The sequence below is a fragment of the Schistocerca serialis genome, chromosome 8, assembly GCF_023864345.2.
Source record: "Schistocerca serialis cubense isolate TAMUIC-IGC-003099 chromosome 8, iqSchSeri2.2, whole genome shotgun sequence".
Taxonomy (NCBI): Eukaryota; Metazoa; Arthropoda; class Insecta; order Orthoptera; family Acrididae; genus Schistocerca; species Schistocerca serialis.
The window spans coordinates 161,004,146-161,022,283 of NC_064645.1; positions in this window are offsets into that span (position 1 = coordinate 161,004,146).

Sequence of the window (18,138 nt, forward strand, 5' to 3'; positions counted from 1 at the left end):
ACCTGAAATCGGCCTTTTTCACGCATCAGTTTTTTTTCTTTCGGAATACGAGTTATTGTACCGGTGCTTGGGAGGAAACACACAAAATTCAAATGAAAGTTTGAACGCGTGTGTTTGGAAGTTAGTCCCCAAGCGTTTGCATTCTGGTGCGAAGACTGTGGAGATCGCGACTTCCCTGGCAGTGAGCAGCTTCAAGGAAGGGTATTCAGCAATTCTGACGACCATGACAACGATGGACGTCACCCTGGGACTCTATTCGACGCAGTTCGCCAAGCATTCGGACGACCACCGGATTCAAGCGGCCGAAAACCGCTTGTCACCGGCCGTACGAGCGGCTCTGGAGCAGTGCAGCGTGGCCCAGTTCGAGCAGAACGCCCTCTTTGAGGAAGAGGAAAGACTAGTTTATGGGCCCGGAATACCAGATTGAACGTACGTTGCATAATATTTCATTTATATATAGCCAAAACTTCAAACGAGTTTTTCTCGAAATGACGTTTCTTTATCGCGCGGTATGGTAACTTCAAATCTACTGAACCGATTGGCTTGATTCTTTGTTTTCGACGAAGCTAACTAAATGGTCTAGGAGTTGTACCATTTTTTTCCGATCCATCAACTATAAATATTTTTACTTGGCCGACGAAGTTTATTTTTTCAAATGGCCGCCATTTTGTTTCCTATGTTCCAAATAACTTAAGCGAGGTACAACTCCTAAGGAATCTTATATACTTCGCTAACGTCAACTCAATTTTGATTTCAGACGAGCCGACTGACCCATGACATACCGCGCGTGGAGGTCTACATCGAAATTTTGTTTCGTTCCGCCAGCACTTCCGCCTTTGCTCCTCGACATTTCCTGTCGAAAAAATTCCAGTTTTTAGAGGAAATATCAATAAACATTTTGACCAAATTTGACATTGATACCTATAACGCAACCCGAGAAAAAAATTCCCAAAGAACATGCATTTTTCGGGCGAAAGATAGTAAACCTCCCCTTAAATATGATGAGGCATACCTGTTTCTTAAAAAACATGTCCTAATAACTGGAGCCATTGTGGCATCGCCAAATGCAAACACAAAATCGGCACCAGCATCGTCACATATATATAAATTATAGTATATTACATACAAGAGCCATCTTGTCAGCAGCGCTACTGTTCAAAACGTACTGCCGTACAGGAGCCACGAAATGTTTTTGTCACAAGCTCGACAGATGTCACTACAGTAGGCCTACACATATTCTCCAGAGCTAATTGTACGACGTAAAATAAAAAGAGGGATAGAATCAGTAAAACCAGTAGTGGGCTTATAGGGTGTAAAAGACGTTACAGTAATAAAATGCAATAAATTAAAACATGACAAAAGTTAGATTGTTAAAAAGGAAAAAGTTGAGTGACATTGAGTCTGAAAGGGCTGCCCGCTGTGGCTGAGCGGTTCTGTCCGGAACCGCGCTGCTGCTACGGTCGCAGGTTCGAATCCTGCCTCGGGCATGGATGTGTGTGATGTTCTTAGGTTAGTTAGGTTTAAGAAGTTCTCACTCTAAGGGACTGATGACCTCAGATGTTAAGTCCCATAGTGCTTAGAGCCATTTTTTTCTCAAAGGCTCAAGTGCAGATATTTTAGTTCATGACATAAATAATAAACATATTTCGGAATACGCAGAATAAAATAAAAATTACATAACAAATAGCTAAAGAAGCCCAATGAATGAGAATGTGATCGCCACTGGGCCCCTCATACCTTGCGGCACGCCAATCCAAGAAAAGTACAATAAAACTCTGTACCAGTGCTTGAAGAAGATTATCTAGGTAATCAAGCTTTCGTGGCAACTCTACGACAGTCTGTTTTGAACGTTAGCGTTGCTGACTAGACGACTCTTAAATATACTATAATTTATACAGGATGAGTCATCTAACGTTACCGCTGGATATATTTCGTAAACCACGTCAAATACTGACGAACTGATTCCACAGACCGAACGTGAGGAAAGGGGCTAGTGTAATTGTTTAATACAAACCATACAAAAATGCACGGAAGCATGTACTTTAACACAAACCTACGTTTTTTTTAAATGGAACCACGTTAGTTTTGTTAGCACATCTGAACATATAAACAAATACGTAATCAGTGCCGTTTGTTGCATTGTAAAATGTTAATTACATCCGGAGATATTGTAACTTAAAGTTGACGCTTGAAACCTCCGACGTTCAGTTGCGTATTGTAACAAACACGGGCCACGGTCGGCGAGCAGCATCTGCAAGGACATGTTTACGATGACGACCGTGTTTACGAGTGTGGCTGTAGTGCTCTGTTGTGGTTTGGTCTAGCTGTCGCAGTGTCCGCATGTAGCGCTTGCTGCTATTGTTATGCTGCATTCGTCTGCGCACGCAGACCAACTGTTGTACACCGTGTTACCAGACGTCTGTGATAGTGTAGTGTTGTAGGAACTGTGACCATGGTGTATTCGAACTCTGAAAAGGCGGAGATGATACTCATCTATGGTGAGTGTCGACGAAATGCAGCTGAAGCCTGCAGTGTGTATGCAGAACGGTACCCGGACAGAGAGCATCCAACGTGCCGCACATTGCAAAACATCTATCGCCAACTGTATGCAACAGGTATGGTCGTAGCACGCAAACGGGTCCGTAACAGGCCCGTCACAGGAGAAGCGGGTGCAGCTGGTGTGTTAGCTGCTGTTGCCATGAACCCACACATGAGTACACGGGACATTGCGAGAGCCGGTGGACTGAGTCAAAGTAGTGTCATGCACATACTGCATCGTCACCGCTTTCACCCGTTTCATGTGTCGCTACATCAGCAATTACATGGTGATGACTTTAATCATCGAGTGCAATTCTGTCAATGGGCATTAATAGAGAATGAGTTGCAGTTCTACCTGTTTACCGATGAAGCGGGTTTCACAAACCACGGGGCAGTGAATCTACGGAACATGCATTACTGGTCCGTGGACAATCCTCGCTGGCTCAGACAGGTAGAGCGATAGCGACCGTGGACCGTAAATGTATGGTGCGGAGTCATTGGCGACCATCTCATTGGTCCTCACTTCATTGCAGGGGCCCAAACAGCTGCAACATACATCGCGTTTCTACAGAATGAGCTGACAACGTTGCTCGAAAATGTCCCACTGGAAACGCGTCGACGTATGTGGTATCAGCATGATGGTGCACCTGCGCATTCCGCAATTAACACTAGGCTGACCCTTGACAGGATGTTCGACGGACGTTTCATAGGACGTGGAGGACGCATAAATCGGCCAGCCCGTTCTCCTGATCTTACACCTCTGGACTTCTTTCTGTGGGGTACGTTAAAGGAGAATGTGTACCGTGATGTGCCTACAACCCCAGAGGATATGAAACAACGTATTGTGGCAGCCTGCGGCGACATTACACCAGATGTACTGCGGCGTGTACGACATTCATTACCCCAGAGATTGCAATTGTGTGCAGCAAATGATGGCCACCACATTGAACATCTATTGGCCTGACATGTCGGGACACACTCTATTCCACTCCGTAATTAAAAACGGAAACCACGTGTGTACGTGTACCTCACCCCTCATGGTAATGTACATGTGCGTCAGTGAAAAAGACCAATAAAAAGGTGTTAGCATGTGGACGTAATGTGCTGTTCCAATCTCTTCTGTACCTAAGGTCCATCACCGTTCCCTTTGGATCCCTACGTAATTCGGTGCTCTCCGATACACACGATCGAACAGCGGAGGAGTGGTACTCAAGCGTCAACTTTAGGTTACAATATCTCCGGGTGTAATTAACATTTTACAATGCAACAAACGGCACTGATTACGTATTTGTTTATATGTTCAGTTGTGCTAACAAAACTAACGGGGTTCCATTTAAAAAAACGTAGGTTGTGTAAAAAAACATACTTCCGTGCATTTTTTTATGGTTTGTATTAACCAATTACGCTAGCGCCTCTCCTCACGTTCGGTCTGTGGAATCGATTCGTCAGTATTTGATGTGGTTTACGAAATATATCCAGCGGTAACGTTAGGTGACTCACCCTGTATATGTGTTACGATGCTGGCGCTGATTTCGTGTTTAGCATTTGACGATGCCACTATGGCTCCAGCATATTGGGACGTGCTTTTTATAAAACAGGGACGCCTTGTCATATTTGAAGCGCATAATTTTCACATGTATGTAACATTTTTCATCATGGCCTTTTTGTTTTAAGCTGTAGACAAGCACTATCTGTATTTGTGTTTCCCCTTTTTTTTTTTTTTTTGCTGCAGATCTGAAGATGGACATTACTGACCAAAACCAGTGGCCTGAGAACCTACAAATTGTGACCATAAACGTGAAATAAAAGAAATTTTTATTCTACATCCTTCCTCTAATGTGACAGTACTGCGAGGCCATTTTTGCAATAGGACCTCGCGAGAGCATACAACAGCTTTGTGACACCGCTCCCAACCGAATCAGTGCATACATCCAAACCGAAATGATGCAGCGTCACACTGATAAGTGGGCCCATTCTGCCTACTTCCTTGTAAATTTGACTCATTTTTTTGATCACTGAAAAACATCACGTACCCTCTCAGTTTCGTTTCGTGTCCTCCTCTCCTTCATGCAGTGTCTGAACCGTGAATAAAGTAATGGATACTTGTCGCATTAGTTAGTCGGTTACAAACATCATAATATTACCGTCACTCTTTCCCTCAACAAATGTGGGGAAGTAGAATCATTGTTTTATGTAATCCATTAAAATTTGCTGATCCATTTATGCAAATTACACCTTCCACTCATATTTCAGCAGAATTCGTTCCGGTAATCCTCGGAAGGAGCCAAGACGTCAAGGTGCCAAGGGTAGCTTAATATGCTCCAACGCGGTGGCCGAATAGGAAGGCCTTTACCTTGCTGAATACTTCTTGTGTTCTTCTGTGATAATTTCCAACACGTGAAAATGATCTGATGGGTAAGTAGCTCAATCCGCAACTCGTCCTGAGAACAAACAACTTATACTGTAAGGGACTCATGTTACTTAAAAGCAAATATACTGTGGTGTCACCGCCAGACACCACACTTGCTAGGTGGTAGCCTTTAAATCGGCCGCGGTCCGTTAGTATACGTCGGACCCGCGTGTCGCCACTATCAGTGATTGCAGACCGAGCGCCGCCACACGGCAGGTCTAGAGACTTCCTAGCACTCGCCCCAGTTGTATAGCCGACTTTGCTAGCGATGGTTCACTGACAAATTACGCTCTCATTTGCCGAGACGATAGTTAGCATAGCCTTCAGCTACGTCATTTACCACGACCTAGCAAGGCGCCATTATCATTTGCTATTTATCTTGTGATGAATGTACGGTCAGACCGATGTTCACCAATTATGGATTAAAGTTAAGTATTCCAGAAGCTACGTGCTTTTTTTACTAGACTCAACTCCTTTAACTGTTCCAGACCTCACGCCAGCCTGCGTGAGCTTAAACGCGTGCCTTTCGGCTATCTCATAGTGGCTTGGCTGTCTTGCCAAGTCACAACATATACAATTTGAAGAACTGCAATAAAGAACTAGCAATAAAGAAATGTCTCTCACAAAAATTCGTCCCGAGCAAATTTCCGCCAGTAAATGGACGTAAACGTTGGGCATCTGGCAACACTGTAATCACATGTACGGTAAGCAAATTGCAGTAGTGCTGTGCAGTTGGTGCAGTGAATAGCGTTTTGGGTTGGTATGAAAGAGGCCCAGGGTTCGATTCTGGGCACAGGTGTATTTGTTTTTATTTTTGAAATGTAGTTTGCGTGGTACGGTGGTCTTAATTATCATACAGCGACTGCAGTGGGTCTTCTACAAAACATTTGCGCATTTTCACACAAATGGAAGTACAACCGTTTTCGTTGGTCAGTTTTTAATGAAATCTTATGCACGGCGTGGACGCGAATTGTTTCACATCACTGTATTGTTGTATTTCAAACCTGTTTTCTATGTACCCTCCCTCAATGGTCCCATCGATTAGTACCAACTTTTACTCTGGTCACGTTCAGGTCCATTATATTTCGTTAGGGCCTTATGTCAACAGTAGTAGCAACATGCTCTGCAAATAATTTCCAAACTGGGTTGCCATTTGCATATATTATCACCATGGAACCATTAATTATGCCTTTCAACATGAGTCTGATAAGCGCATGCCGTTTAGTATCTACAGATGTTACTGTTATTGTTATTATTATCGATGGAAATGCGGCACATCACATTCATTACCGTTAGGGAAACAAATGTAATTCGAATACGAACATTTCACAATTAGCAGTGTCGGGAGGAATTGTGCAGAACAAAAGCTGTAAGAGAGGTGGAACAGCCCGCTGCGAATAATGACCTGTTTATACTATATGCGCTGCTCACCGGATAGAGACTAGTTGCTAGCGGAGTAGCGCGTTCGTGATAAGACTCCATGTACATTCATATAAATATCATATTTTCTTCTTGTGTTATTCTAAAACAGAGTGTCAGACTTATGGTATACACAAACAATGAATATGTGGATATACGTCTGGTCCTCGGTGCGTGTGATAACCGGAGTGGTGTTGCCGCTCGTGAATAGGCAGCTGGATATTCTGGTCGACGTCATCCAGATAAAAATGTCTTCCGTCGCCTGGAGCTTTTCCTACGCAACACAGGTTCTACCCTTCCCTCAATCGCGTGACAAAGGTCGTCCACGAACTCACCGTACTCCAGTTCAAAAAATGTTCAAATGTGTGCGAAATCTCATGGGACTTAACTGATAAGGTCATCAGTCCCTAAGCTTACACACTACTTAACCTAAATTATCCCAAGGACAAACACACACACCCATGCCCGAGGGAGGACTCGAACCCCCGCCGGGACCAGCCGCACAGTCCATGACCGCAGCGCCTTAGGCCGCTAGGCTAATCCCGCGCGGACGTACTCCAGCTACTGACAAGGGAACATCCCCATTGCACCCCCCTCAAATTTAGTTATAAGTTGGCACAGTGGATAGGCCTTGAAAAACTGAACACAGATCAATCGAGAAAACAGGAAGAAGTTGTGTGGAACTATGAAAAAAATTAGTAAAATATACAAATTGAGTAGTCCATGCGCAGCATAGGCAACATCAAGGAACATGTGACATCAGGAGCGTCGTGGTCCCGTGGTTAGCGTGAGTAGCTGCGGAACAAGAAGTCCTTGGTTCAAGTCTTTCCCCGACTGAAAATTTTACTTTCTTTATTTTCGCAAAGTTTTGATCTGTCCGTTCGTTCATTGACGTCTCTGTTCACTGCAATAAGTTTAGTGTCTGTGTTTTGCGACCGCACCGCAAACCCGTGCGATTAGTAGACGAAAGGACGTGCCTCTCCAATGGAAACCGAAAACATTTAATCGCAAAGTCATAGGTCAACCGATTCCTCCACAGGAAAACACGTCTCATATATTCTATACGACACTGGTAACGGCATGTGCATCACATGACAGGAATATGTTGTCGACCCACCTAACTTGTACACTTAGCGAATGGGTAAAAAGATTCTTCTACCTTGCTCGATTTAGGTTTTCTTGTGGATGTGATAACACTCCCAAAAAAGTAATGAAAACATAAGAGTTTTTCACATAAACTGAAAATAAAAAATTAAAATTTTCACTGGAGGGAAGACTTGACCCTAGGACCTCTCGTTCCGTAGCTGCTCTTACTAACCACGGGACCACGGCGCTATTTGACTCCCACCCTCCTTGATGTTGATCTTCACATGGTTTGTATAGTTTACTAATTTTTTTCATAGTTTCACACAACTTCTTCCTGTTTTCTCGATTGATCTGTGTTCAATTTTTCAAGGCCTGGGGGGTGCGATGGGGAGGTTCCCTTGTGAGGAAGCTATTCTGGAGGTCATACACCAAGAGCCCCAGCGAAGTACACGTGAATGGTTCCAACAACAACAGAAAGCTAATGACGACTTCTTAAATATTGTAATATGGTCGGATTCAAATAGCGTTCACTCCTGAGGGGGTCTTCAATATGCACAACGCCTACCATTGGTGTGACGTTAACCCGCACGTCACCTGCGACCGTGGATATCAAGTTCGCTTTGGCATCAACGTCTGGGCCGGAATATTGGGAGACAGGAGTTTGAGTCCCTACTTGTTGCCTTGAAACGTCCCCTTTGAACAATTATACATGACTGTGCTTAAACTGACCCACAATATTTTGTTAGCGCAACGCAATCTGACATTCAAAATTCCCTACAAAAGAATGGCCCTGACTAACATTAAACTATACCTTTCACAAATCACTTACCTCACAAAAATCTTCGCTGCTCAAGCTACTGCAATACAGCGAGCGCCACTACTGCCAGCTAAATAAAAGATTCAAACTATGGAAGGCACTAACTACTGATAGGGATAGTTAGCAAATGAAAGATATTAATAGAGAACAAACAATGTATTTACCTTGATATCATCATATATAAATATAGCAGTTCATGACAAATTTCAAAACTCCGCCGTCTCTCTCCCCACATCCACCACTGCTGGCGCCTCACCTCCAACTGCCAACGCTACGCGCTGTTCACAGCCAGCTGCCTAACACTACAATGGCGAGTATTACAACAATGCAAAGCAGACACAGACTGCACACAGCACAGCCAGTGATTTTCATACAGAGGTGGCGTTACCAATAAAAAACCTAAACAGCCTACTTACAGCCTGACCGATTGACGTACGAAGGTATCATGCATTCCTCTCAAACTATTTGCCTGATGCGCTGGAAGATGTTCCACTTCATGTTAGGCATAGGTTACGGTTCAAACATGATGGTGCACCTCACAATTTGGAATTAATGTGCAACAGTAGTTATACCGAACATTTCCGGGAAAATGGCTCCGATGTGGAGATCCAGATGTATGTTCTCTGCGTTCACCTTACTTGGAATTCTTCCTGTGGGGGCTCTTGGAGGAGCATGTGCATTCTACTCAGCCGACACATGTGGAAGAACTGATAGTGCGAGTTCTGACTTGTCTGACCACGTCTTTGTCATCTTCACCATTACAAAACACAGTAGATGTCGGACACGTGTGGCTTAAGAAACAGGCAGAATCGGCAAATAATAGAAAACAACCCTCGATCCAGAATCGAACCTTCGACTTCCTGCCGACTATCCCGATACGCCATCCACTGCACCAACTGCACAGCGCTACTCGAAAATCCTGACAAGGATAGTTACCGCATATGTAATTATAGTGATGCCAGACTGCCAATCTTTAAGATTCATTTACGGGCGGAAATACGAGTATGTGCGGGCCGAAATTTTGTGACAGACAATTTTGTATTGCTAGTATGTGAGGAACTGCGCTTCTCCCTGTATAATACACATCATCTCGGTTCCGAGAGTTTCAGAAATTGTATACAAAATTGGAATAGAAATCAACATAAACATAATTTCCGTCTTTTTTATTGCTCATGAAAACCACAAATTGCGTGTTGTACCACCATACAGCGAGACCTTCAGAAGTGGTGGTCCAGATTTCTGTACACACCCGTATCTCTAATAACCAGTAGCACGTCCTCTTGCACTGATGCATGCCTGTATTCGTCGTGGCATACTATCCACAAGTTCATCAAGGCACTTTTGGTCCAGACTGTCCCACTCCTCAACGACGATTCGGCATAGATCCCTCAGAGTGGTTGGTGGGTCACGTCGTCCATAAGCAGCCCTTTTCAATCTATCCCAGGCATGTTCGATAGGGTTCATGTCTGGAGAACATGCTGGCCACTCTAGAAGAGCGGTATCGTTATCCAGCAGGAAGTCATTCACAAGATGTGCACGATAGGGGCGCGAATTGTCGAATACGGAGACGAATCCCTCGCCAATATGCTGCCGATATGGTTGCACTATCAGTCGGAGGATGGCATTCACGTACCGTACAGCCGTTACGGCGCCTTTCAGCGGCGCACGTTGGTCGCACGTAATGCCACACCAAAACAGCAGGGAACCTCCACCTTGCTGCACTTACTGGACAATGTGTCTAAGGCGTTCAGCCTGACCGGGTTGCCTCCAAACATGTCTCCGACGATTGTCTGGTTGAAGGAATATGCGACTCTCATCGGTGAAGAGAACGTGATGCCAATCCTGAGCGGTCCATTCGGCAAGTTGTTGGGCCCATCTGTACCGCGCTGCATGGTGTCGTGGTTGCAAAGATGGACCTCGCCATGGACGTCAGGAGTGTAGTTGCGCATCATGCAGCCTATTACGCACAGTTTGAGTCGTAACACGACGTCCTGTGGCTATGCGAAAAGCATTATTCAACGTGGTGGCGCTGCTGTCAGGGCTCCTCCGAGCACTAATCCGTAGGTAGCGGTCATCCACTGCAGTAGTAGCCCTTAGACCGCTTGAGCGAGGCATGTCATCGACAGCTCCTGTCTCTCTGTATCTCCGCCATGTCAGAACAACATCGCTCTGGTTCACTCCGAGACCCCTGGACACTTCCCTTGTTGAGAGCCCTTCCTGGCGCGAAGTAATTATGCGGACGCGCTCGAACCGCGGTATTGACCGTCTAGGCATGGTTGAACTACAGACAACACGAGCCGTGTACCTCCTTCCTGGTGGAATGACTGCAACTGATCGCCTGTCGGACCCCCTCCGTCTTGTAGGCGCTGCTCATGCATGATTGTTTACATTTTTGGGCGGGTTTAGTGTCATCTCTGAACAATCAAAGGGACTGTGTCTGTGATATAATATCCACAGTCAACGTCTATCTTCAGGAGTTCTGGGAACCGCGATGATGCAAAACTCTTTTTTGTAAATATGTGTATTATTGCTTTACCTATGATCCACACATGTTTCCACCTTCCTAATATTTATTTTTCACATTATCTGTCATTTCGTCGCAGCCATTCGTCAGATAATTCATAAACTGGTGTAACTATTAAGGTCCTTGTTGAAGACGGACGTTATACTCACAACAAGGCCAACAGCGAGAGACGCAAATAATTAGGGATACATGTCTTTTTCCTCCTTTGTTGGCATTAATCTCTTTATTTCTGTGCAAGGGACTGCAGCAATTAGTCGCTATTTATCGGAACAAATTTATTTTATTGTCCATTATAGGTTTTGGGGTGCTTTCTAACCCATATGTTTAAGGTTCTCACTTGTGTTACTGCAGAAAACCGTAGTTTATGTAAAAAACTAAGTGTGTACCACCCGTTCATTCTGTGAAAAATCTCCAAAACTGTTGAAAGACGATAAAGACAATTTGTTATCGTAAATAGTCGCTGCAATCCATTCCACAGACATATACCGTACAGTCACTGTGCACCTTCACCCATTTTGGAAAAAAATCGCAGTAATCCAATGCTTTAAAAACCTTCGGGCTGTTATTTGATATTATTCTATTGCTGTGGCCGAAAGCAATTTATTTCGTTGGGCTGTCGCTTTAAGATAAAATACAATAAAGTAGTAATGGTGTTTAAAAAAAAACACAACTTAAGCAGTTTCGTGCATTTAAAAATGCAGTACCTTCAAGTAATGTACTATTACAACAACTTGTAATAAACTGAGTAGGCAGGATCAAGTAACTGAACATGTATGTTGATGGAACCTTAAATGAAATAAATTGTAAATTATATTTAATAAGTTGAGACGAAAATCATCAGATTCCCCATGCCACCATTACATCGAAGTTTGTTAAAAATGACCTACATGGGTAACGCATCTAATAAAAGAAATAGGTTTTTCAAAAATACAGATATAACTCTGGATTACTACCAGCCACCTACTCCAAAATAAATTGAGACATATTGTTGGTAGTTGAGACAACAAATTTTTGAATTCAGTTGTGTACAAGATTTTTTTGTAATGATTCCAATAGTCGTTATGTAGGACAAACAGTTAGTAATTCTCTTAGTCGCGTCAAAAACCACTCAACTGGCGTAGCCTATACTAAATCAGTTTTCAGGCTGCATCTCATATTTAACAAACATTCAAGAGTTCTTATCCAGGAGAATTTAAAAATCCTACTTAACGCCCCGAAAGGGCCCTTATTAAACGCCTTGGAAGAGATTGTAATCTGTACCCTTTCGAAAAAACTGTTATCTACCCTACTGAATGAGCAGTTAGATTTTAGGGAGAGATGTTCCTTTGATCTTTTTGACGATCTGCAGTAATGCATGTCTGTCCCTTTGCTTCTCTTATTTTTTAAATTATCTGTAATTTTTGTCTTCCTCTCTTTTTATAAAAAATATATACTTCTTTTCTGTTTTGTACTTGCTTTTATATGACTGATTTTAATGTGTAAAGATGGTAATGATAACGTTTTCTCACGAGTCAAGTCCTATGCCTGTCGCTGTACATATGGTGTATTTTGTATAATTGTCAGTGCATTTACTTTTATCGTTTTAAGTTTAACCATTCTAACATGTGTTCAGACATTCTTTTACCACTTATATTGTTTTACTACCAAGTTTTAGCTTTAGTACCTCTTATTATTTAATTTTGATCGCCATTCATCAATCCTTGTCTCCATTCATCGATCTTTGTCTCCATGGTGACCGATGGCGTAGTTCTGCTGTTACATCCCTCACGCGCCATATTCCTCGCCATCGACGCAAGAGGTTCCAAGCTACTGTCTCCAAGGCAACGGTCGGCATCCCTAAGCTTATCTTTGCTTCTGTATTTGGGTCTGAACTTGCACTTAACGCCCGTAGATGGGGGTTTTGCGTTTTTACTTTTATTGCTGTTAGTTGTTTACGAATGTTCGCAATTATGTGACCAATGTAAAATAATTACTATTGCGTCCTACTTACTTTACATAATCCTTAATACTTTATTTTATTTATATCGAGATAGATGTTTCATACTTTATATATGTTACCATGGTATGTTAAGTCCTGTTGGCTCTCAATGACATCATGCAGCAGGCGAGAAGTGGAGCTTCCTCTTTATAATGCGCAGCGTTTTGTTGCTATTTGGCAGTTACCAGTGGTGTCCTTCGACACTTACCAATGCTCCACCCATGGTCTCTGTTCATCATCTGATGATAAAGTTTGTCTGTCAATATATGTATATGAACTGCGTGATTTCGATGTCTGTTTCTCTACAAAGAATATTAATCTGTAAGACTTAAGAGAGGTGGTCTGAAGATCGAAACCGGTTATCGTTTTGATGTTTGATTACACAGGCCAACGAAAAAATTTTTTTGAAAAACTTTTTTTTCCTTTGGTAACTGATTATAGATTTTTATCAGCTGAATCCAAATCTAGCCTTAGTTTTATTTGTGTCACCCATAGTTCTCGAGCAATATGCTTTTTATTATATAGTATAGAAATTCTAAGCTATACGGTAAAGAGGTAAATTATGAAACGCTTTGTTATAACATAAGCATGGTTTGTATTCACAGTAAACTATTTAAAACAATGATATGTGTTAACAGAGATTTCACTTGTCGGCTAGACTTGGATTGTATTTTCTTACTCTTTTTCTTTGAAGCTTCTTGTGTAGCTTTTTCTACGATGAGTCGCTTGCTGAACTTCTTGGTGAAGTCACCAGTAGTAGTCCTCGATCATGTTGGTGTTCCAGCGGCCTTGGCAGCGTTTTTCCATCACTTTAATATCCTGGTGAAAAGGCTCCCCATGCTCCTCACTAACATCTCCCATATTGTCAGGGAAGTAATCAAGGTGACTGCTCAAAAAGTGAACTTTCAGGCTCATTTAACATCCTAAAGTTTTAAACTTTTTTAACATTGTAGCTATAAAGGAAACATATTCTGGGTCATTTTCATGTCCTAAGAACTTGCTTGTATGATGCACATGCTTCTTTCTCATTTAAGATCATTCCAGATTCAAAGTTAACATCAAGCATCAATTTTCTAATGTCAGGTCAGACAGAGACATCTTCTTTTAGTTCAGCTTCTGAAAGGTGTGGAAACCTTTGGCAGAAATACTTAAAACATGTCCCATCTTTAGGCAAAGCCCAAATCACTAACCAAATCGTTAAGCTCGGTCCGAGTAAACAATTTGGGCTCTAGACTTTCTGTATTTCAGTGGAATTCATCGTCATCTGGTATATCTAAATCACACTGCACATCAGAAAATACTTCTGTTGCAATAGAATTTAAATCATCTGGTGGTTCAGGGCCCGGCAAATCTACACCATGCCCTATTGGTCGGATGGCGGACGGAAGGTTAGAGTAGTTTATTACCTTCTTGTTTTTCGAATTGTGACCATTAATATCAACACTGCAAAAGTAGCAATCACCGGAATGATTTCTTGGCTCCCTCCATATCATAGGAACAGCAAATCTAAAGGCTTTATTCTCCTTTTTGGACCATTTTCTCAGATCTTCAACACACACTAACATACCTTATGTGGCGCCCAAGATTTATCTCGATCACCAAGTTTATCTATCATACTTTTGATTTAAACTTTTTTCACAAAGTCTGTAATGTTTCTTTGGTGTTTTTTAATCACAAATTCACCACAAATATAACAAAAACTGTCAGCAGAGTTTTTCCAACCACGATTAGACGTTGTACTGAGCACATATACAGGACACGGGAAACTGAGGTTAGGTTGACAGTAAACAAAATACCATCTGTTAACAGAAAAATAGAATCGACCTTTTTTTGCCAGCAAATCTTTTTCAGCAACCAACGTCATCTACATTTATTACACCTGCTTTTTAAATTATTTGAACTATATAAAAGCTGTTAAATTCTTTAAAAATCGCTTAATTCAATAAATTTAAATGTAAAATGTGAAGAAATACTGGGTGATACAGTATCATATTTGGATTTACCACCGTAAACAACATAAGAATAAGGTATTTTGAGCAAAAGTTTTTCCACCGTTGGCTTGTGTTATTAATAGTAATACAGCCTTGCAATGACGATTGATAAGCATTTTTATTGTTGCCAATACTGCAGAGTCAGACAACTGTGAATTAATATATTGTTATTATTAGTATTATTATGCTACCTCATCTACATCTACATCTACATGAATACTCTGCAAATCACATTTAAGTGTCTCTCAGGGGGTTCATCAAACCATACGATCAATTGAGGTAACTCCTCGCATATGTAAAAATTTACTTATTTAGCGTATACAGAATGTTCGTGTGTAGGAGCGTTCACATATTTACATCTTGTAGATGTTTGTGTAAGTCCGCAGTTCGTGGTCGTGCGGTAGCGTTCTTGCTTCCCACGCCCGGGTTCCCGGGTTCGATTCCCAGCGGGGTCAGGGATTTTCTCTGCCTTGTGATGACTGGGTGTTGTGTGATGTCCTTAGGTTAGTTAGGTTTAAGTAGTTCTAAGTTCTATGGGACTGATGACCATAGATGTTAAGTCCCATAGAGCTCACAGCCATTTTTGTTTGTGTAAGTAATTGTGTTTATTTTCTGTTAAAGTGTCGTCAACCACACATCTGGATTTGAAAGCAACAAGGATATTCACAAGTACATAACTGGAAGAAAAAGAGATTACTACTACTGTACATAGAATATAAACTGAAGTGAAACAGTCAGCTATAAAACTTCTTGATAATGTAGCCACGAAATGAAATTTTGCTAGGTGACAGCCACTTGAAGACACTCTCCAAACATGGAGCAACTAATATTATAAAAGACTTTTTCCTTAACTTAATACTACATAGGAATTCTTCAAGGGCAAAAAGTACCTTGTAAATAATGAAAATACGAAATTTTCTTTTATTGGTGATCATCTACATCTACATCTACATTTATACTCCGCAAGCCACCCAACGGTGTGTGGCGGAGGGCACTTTACGTGCCACTGTCATTACTTCCCTTTCCTGTTCCAGTCGCGTATGGTTCGCGGGAAGAACGACTACCGGAAAGCCTCCGTGCGCGCTCGAATCTCTCTAACTTTACATTCGTGATCCCCTCGGGAGGTATAAGTAGGGGGAAGCAATATATTCGATACCTCATCCAGAAACGCACCCTCTCGAAACCTGGACAGCAAGCTACACCGCGATGCAGAGCGCCTCTCTTGCAAAGTCTGCCACTTGAGTTTGCTAAACATCTCCGTAACGCTATCACGCTTACCAAATAACCCTGTGACGAAACGCGCCGCTCTTCGTTGGATCTTCTCTATCTCCTCTGTCAACCCGACCTGGTACAGATCCCACACTGATGAGCAATACTCTAGTATAGGTCGAACGAGTGTTTTGTAAGCCACCTCCTTTGTTGATGGACTACATTTTCTAAGGACTCTCCCAATGAATCTCAACCTGGCACCCGCCTTACCAACAATTAATTTTATATGATCATTCCACTTCAAATCGTTTCGTACGCATACTCCCAGATATTTTACAGAAGTAACTGCTACCAGTGTTTGTTACGATATCATATAATCATACAATAAAGGATCCTTCTTTCTATGTACTCGCAATACATAACATTCGTCTATGTTAAGGGTCAGTTGCCACTCCCTGTACCAAGTGCCTATCCGTTACAGATCTTTCTGCATTTCGCTGCAATTTTCTAATGCTGCAACTTCTCTGTATGCTACAGCATCATCAGCGAAAAGCCGCATGGAACTTCCGACACTATCTACTAGGTCATTTACGTATATTGTGAAAAGCAATGATCCCATAACACTCCCCTGTGGCACGCCAGGGGTTACTTTAATGTCTGTAGACGTCTCTCCATTGAGAACAATATGCTGTGTTCTGTTTGCTAAAAACTCTTCAATCCAGCCACACAGCTGGTCTGACATTCTGTAGGCTCTTACTTTATCAGTCGACAGTGCGGCACTGTATCGAACGCCTTCCGGAAGTCAAGAAAATGGCATCTACCTGGGAGCCTGTATCTAATATTTTCTGAGTCTCATGAACAAATAAAGGGAGTTGGGTCTCACACGATCGCCGTTTCCGGAATCCATGTTGATACCTACAGAACAGATTCGGGTTTCCGGAAATGACATGATACGCGAGCAAAAAACATGTTCTTAAATTCTACAACAGACCGATGTCAGAGATATAGGCCTATAGTTTTGCACATCTGCTCGACGACCCTTCTTGAAAACTGGAACTACCTGTACTCTTTTCTAATCATTTGGGACCTTCCGTTCCTCTAAAGACTTGCGGTACACGGCTGTTAGAAGGGGGACAAGTTCTCTGTGTAGAATCGAATTGGTATCCCGTCAGGTCCAGTGGACTTCCCTCTGTTGAGTGATTTCAGTTTCTTTTCTATTCCTTGGACACTTATTTCGATGTCAGCCATTTTTTCGTTTGTGCGAGGATTTAGAGAAGGAACTGCAGTGCGGTCTTCCTCTGTGAAACAGCTTTGGATAAAGGTGTTTAGTATTGCAGCTTTACGCGTGTCATCCTCTGTTTCAATGCCATCATCATCCCAGAGTGTCTGGATGTGCTGTTTCGAGCCACTTACTGATTTAACGTAAGACCAGAACTTCCTAGGATTTTCTGTCAAGTCGGTACATAGAATTTTACTTTCGAATTCACTGAACGCTTCGCGCATAGCCCTCCTTACGCTAACTTTGACATCGTTTAGTTTCTGTTCGTCTGAGAGGTTTTGGCTGCGTTTAAACTTGTAGTGAAGCTCTCTTTGCTTTCGCAGTAGTTTCCTAACTTTGTTGTTGAACCACGGTGGGTTTTCCCGTCCCTCACAGTTTTACTCGATACGTACCTGTCTAAAACGCATTTTACGATTGCCTTGAACTTTTTCCATAAACACTTAACATTACCCGTGTCGGAACAGAAGTTCTTGAAGTAGAAGTTTATTTTGTGCAGATATAAAAGTATTTTAGGCCAAACCCTTATTTAAGGGCCTAAATGGCAGTTTAAAAGTCAGCTTGCACAGTCAAACACGTCCACATGTTGCACTGTGACTTCTCATCTTTGAATTCATAAGCTTAGGGACATTTGTTCCGTTGCTATTAGCTTTCAGTTATAGGATACATTGTTTGTTGTATTAAGTTGTTTAATATAATAATATTGTAACATACATATTTTTGTTGTTTTCCAATGGGATCGACCTCCAAAGTTATCAAGAAAAAGTCTGGAGAACCTGGAATAAACAAAATAGTGAATGTCATGAAGACACTTTTAGGTTTGTGTATGGCATGTGTATTATTGGAAAGGGGTGAACAGCAGGGAAAACATTCTATGTCATTATGAACGC